The sequence below is a fragment of the Zootoca vivipara genome, chromosome 8 (genome assembly GCF_965207765.1).
Source record: "Zootoca vivipara chromosome 8, rZooViv2.hap1.1, whole genome shotgun sequence".
Taxonomy (NCBI): Eukaryota; Metazoa; Chordata; class Lepidosauria; order Squamata; family Lacertidae; genus Zootoca; species Zootoca vivipara.
The window spans coordinates 36,243,903-36,249,019 of NC_142591.1; the positions used below are offsets into that span (position 1 = coordinate 36,243,903).

At 38.9% G+C, this 5,117-nt stretch overlaps 1 long non-coding RNA gene across 1 annotated transcript; it reads left to right on the forward strand.

Moving 5' to 3' along the window:
- The first annotated feature begins 2,962 nt into the window (after positions 1-2,962).
- On the forward strand, positions 2,963-4,697 carry LOC148684808 (uncharacterized). The gene is made up of 3 exons (XR_015951696.1): positions 2,963-3,025; positions 3,749-3,812; positions 4,219-4,697. It is a non-coding gene; the product is annotated as an uncharacterized LOC148684808 (long non-coding RNA).
- Positions 4,698-5,117: the final 420 nt, after the last annotated feature.

The window sequence follows — 5,117 nt, forward strand, 5'->3', positions numbered from 1 at the left end:
CTTGCAGCCTGCTTTTAGCTCAGCTGTCACACAACTACTCTCCTATTGTTCTTCTATCTGTCAGGCAGGTAGAAATGGGAAAGGCCCACCCACATGGCACAGAGCAACTTCTTTGGTTATGCTTAGCATTGTGCTGGAGGAGACTCTTGAGAGTTCCATGGACTGCAAGAAGATCAAACCCATCCATTTCTGAAGGAAATCAGCCCTGAGTGCTCACTGGAAGGACAGATCCTGACGCTGAGGCTCCAATACTTTGGTCACCTCATGAGAAGAGAAGACTCCCTGGAAAAGACCCTGATGTTGGGAAAGATTGAGAGCGCAAGGAGAAGGGGACGACAAAGGACGAGATGGTTGGATAGTGTTCTCGAAGCCACCAACACGAGTTTGACCAAACTGCGGGAGGCAGTGGAAGACAAGAGTGCCTGGCATGTTCTGGTCTATGGGGTCACAAAGAGTTGGACACAACTAACAACAACAACAAGCATTGTGCTTAAGTGGCCAGCTAAAGTCATTGTCTTTAGATTGCCTGGTTCAGCAATATAATCTTTTATCAGATTTTAACCCTTACTGGGTACAGGACCCCCAAGAACTGGAAGGAAATCAGGACATCATTCAGACTGACCCGCCACAAACTTACAACAGCATTAAAGCAAACCACAATAGGAAACAAAACCTTCAGTTCTAAAATCGGGTACAAAACAAGCAAAAACACCACTAGTTTCCCCTCCAGTACGTATGTGCATCCTGAACACCCTCTGTTTCCCCCAAGGCCTCCCAGCTTTCAATTGGGTTTGGAAAGCTGGCAGAGAGCCTAGCAGCTTTCTTGAAAACCCATTCAGCTGGGAGGCACATGCAGCCTTGGAAGGCATATGCAGACTTCTTGCTGACCGTCAGGCTGAAGAACTGAAACTGGACTCTTAAGTAGTACTCTCGCTGTTTTCCTTAAACAAAGAGAATGTGCAATTGCTTCCATAACTCACAAGATTCAAACTTCAAAGCAACTGTCAAAATACAGCAACCAGTATCTCTCAGGACTGTGGTTCATAAAGAAAAAAGAAAGAAAGAAAACCATGTGCCACAAGTGTTCCAAAGATGAGTATTTCACTGAAGAAAATACATGGAGACAATAAGTTATCTTGCAAAGTACCGTAGGGAAAATATTGACAATTCTTTTTCAACACCATGCCTCCAAAAATGATATAATTTCTCAGAGAGCAAAGTGTTTATTGCAGCAATATAGAGTCTTAAAAGCTAAAGCAATGTGGCACAACAGCTGTATAGGTTGTGAAGAGATTAAACATATGTGAGACATATCGGCAGCATCCCATGTACATCCTGTCAGAGGTCAAATTTGTATTATATTCAGACAAAAGCTGCCCCCAAAATTGGATGCTCATACAATTGACAGTAGACTGAAAGCGTGGTGATAGTTACTTTCTTGCAGCTGTTTTCTGTTTCTATTTCTGCACTGTAGTTTTTAAAAATGCAGTACGTGTGTATTTTCATTGTTTTATACATTACGGCCCATGGCCAATATGACATCAGTTATTTGTACACACTGTCTTAAACATTTCCATGTTGGTGTAACAAATTTCACCCCACCCTTTTCATTTCCTGTTTCTACGTACTGATACCACGTTAAGTACTGTAATTTAAATCACTTATTAGCATCACTTATTAAAGTAGCCTAGGAATCAACTCATTAGACTGCAGTGATTAAAGCATTTATAGAAAATGCTGAAGGAGTAAGATCACCCCCCCCAAAAAAAACACCTGCTGTGTGATACTATAATTAAGGTAATATTCATGAATCTTGGAGAAAGCCTCACATTGCACATTTGAAGGAAAATATGCTGGGATGATGTAATCTTTTGGAGAAACTCTCATATTAGAAACACGCTCCACCATCTGCTCCAAAACAAGACATTTGACCTGTTGAGTATTTATAATAAATTGTTTTGTCTTTGTTAAGGCTTCATAGACTAATGGAATGCATGTAATGTTCATTGCTATTCAAATGTTAAAGATAGAAAACATAATAAACAAAATTAAAATGTTAGCAAATGCAACGTTAGGTTTAAAATGAAAAGTGAATGTTTATGTTTGAAGCCTTAGCCATGTATCACTGAAAAAGGAATTAGATATTGCAACACACCATTATAATTATGCAGAAATCAATAAAAAAATTAAGAAATACATTGTTCATTAGATCAGGAAATGGTTAAGTTTGCTGCATTTAAGTGGTGTGATATATGCATTCTGGCAACTATCTTATCTTCTGGCTACAGGCCAAGCACTCAAATGAAAATAATAAACTAATGGGATAGCACATATGCCGAGATTTATCATTCCAAAATGTTAAGTGCAACATTTTTTGCCAACTTTATGAAGAATGGACAAACATACTTTAGTGGTTACAGATGCTATTTTGCTTTCCAAAGAAAAATTAGATTAATGTGGAAGGTAAAACTATTGTATATAGCAGTTTAGAAACCTATTTGGTACCAACTTATTCTATAGGCTAATCTCAATCATGGTACAATTGCAGCATTTGACTTACTCCTCCAAAACCCACTGACACCACTGCAAAAACTCCCATTGAGTTCAATTTGCTTCAGAGGGTCAATAATATAATAGAAAAGAAACTCACTTGGTGTAATGAATTGACATGATTCAACTAAGTTGATGTGAGAATAGAATAAAGTTTACTTATGCAATGGGACTTTCCTGTATCTCCTCCTCCACACTTTCTAACTCTGTTCTGGGGGGTAAACCTAAGGACGAGTGAAGTTTTAACAGAAAATTAACATAACATAGTGATCTCACAGTGGCCAACCACACAGTCATGAGAAGCCCAAAGTCAGGATCAGAGCTCAATAGATCAGAGCTGAGGCAGGGTGCTGTGAGGCTCCTTAGAACCTTCTCGGGTTTGGTAGTAATAATGGACTCTTTTGCAAATGTACCAGAGTCTCCTGTGTCATCTGGAGAGCAGATCCAGCCTAGGAGTGGACTGAAAACCAAACAGGTAAGCTCACCCCCTATAATTAACCACAGCACGGGCTATTTCTATTACCATGCTGAAGAACAGTAACACACCACACAAATCTAATGCTGCTGGACACACCACTCCAGGAAATTAATGCTTTGCACGATGGCCATGTGTAGGGCAGACCACAACATTAAAGCTTTTCAAATGTTTGCAAGCTAGCTATGTAGGTGTTCCAAGTACTGCTTTTCAGTGACCTATATGACCACCATCAATTTTAAATTATCTTTGAAGTTTGGATGGCTATAACAAAGTAAATTCAGTGGCATATGCCTTTGCATGGAACAGAAAGTACAAGATGCCTACCTTTTTTTTACTAGAGGAATCTCTATTCCAAAAAAATACATATATCATATTTTGATCAAAGGGATCAACTTTAAATAAAATTCTGGGAGACTGAATGGATAGAATTCATTTTCTGTGTCCATTTTTATTGGACTAAGAATATAAAATATGGTATTTTCCCCACAAAAATGAAAGAAAAGGAGCACAGATGGTAAAGGGTTTCTCCAGTTGGTTTTCTTTAGTCTTTCCACATGGTTAATATTTCTTGATACCCCCGTTTCTGCTAACAGCAGGGTGCTGATATATCTGCAGCCAGCTTGGACAATTTCAAGATGACTGTACTAAACATGTTTTATTTTAAAATCTCAAGACATTGTCAGTCTCATTCACAAGCCAACAAAACTTTGTGTTTTGTAGATTAAATGTCAGAAGAGAGGACACTGAGTTTGGTAAACTCAGTTGGATACTGGAAGGTTTAAATGTAAGTTTCTTTTTAGTTTCAAAGTGGCTCCCTGAGCATTCACACAGAATATCACAAATCTTTCTTCAGCAGAAGATTTGGCACAAAAGTTGCTTTCTGGACTGTAGAATAAATGTTCTGCCAGATCAAGGGATGGTTCTCCCATATGTATTGGGAATGCCCAGAGGTAGGGGGATTTTGGAATTAAATCCTTAAGGTTATTAATGAAGTTTTTAAAGTGAAGCTACCTATAGACTTCAATCTTATGACAATGGGTATACTAGGAAACACGGCCATAGAGAAAGGTGACCAGCACACCTTCAAAGCAATGATACTAGCAGGAAAGGCAACAATAGCTTTAGGTTGGAAAGATAGAGAAAAATGGAGAGTAGAGGTCTGGACTAATTATATGTTTGAATTTATTCAGTCAGACATCGTGGCAGTAACGTCACAGGAAATAACATGGAAGGCCAAGTCTATTATGATAAGGACCAGATGGAACTCCTATCTTCAATGGATAACAACTACTGGACCAGAAGACATTCAGTGGAAATTAAAGACATTGTGCCCGTGGCTGAGGACAACTGCTTGAACCCTTCCAATGGATTATGGGTGGGGGAGGGGGTGGGAAGGGAAAGGGAAAATGGTACGGGAAATTAAAAATTGGAAGGAGAGAATATAATGTATGTAAAAATTCTCGTACTTCAATAAAAATCTTTTTTTTAAAAAATGTTCTGTCAGATTTCTCATGAAGTCTCAACTCTGCATCCATGCTTACAAAGTTCAATGCAGTTGTGACCCTTTTACCTTATTTTATGAGTGAAAATAACTGCTTCAGACATTTTTTTATCAACAAGTTAGGATTACAATCAGTGTCTATTCCAGAGTGTCTATGGAAGTGGTCTTTTCCCCCCCTGTTGAGAGTCACATTTGCTCAGGGTATTGGGCAGTAACCTTTCTACAATTCTCTTATTTTCTCCTGTCTTTGACATTCCCTTTCCCCTTGTTATGTAGTCTGATAGCCATATGAAATTAGGCCAAGGGCCACAAACTTTCTACCTCTGGTCTATCCATTACAGCAGGCATCCCCAATTCCCATCATCCTTGACCACTGGTCCAGTTAGCTAGGGTTCATGGGAGTTGTAGGCCAAAACATCTGGAGGGCCGCAGGTTGGGGATGCCTGCATTACAGTCTTACACAAGTATCCAATGTGAAAACACTTCAGTAATTTGCAATACAAGTACAATTTGATAAGTACAGAAAACCAAATAACCACATTGTTACTGTGCAGAAGTTTCTGCACTTTTAAATGTTTGCTTAAAAAA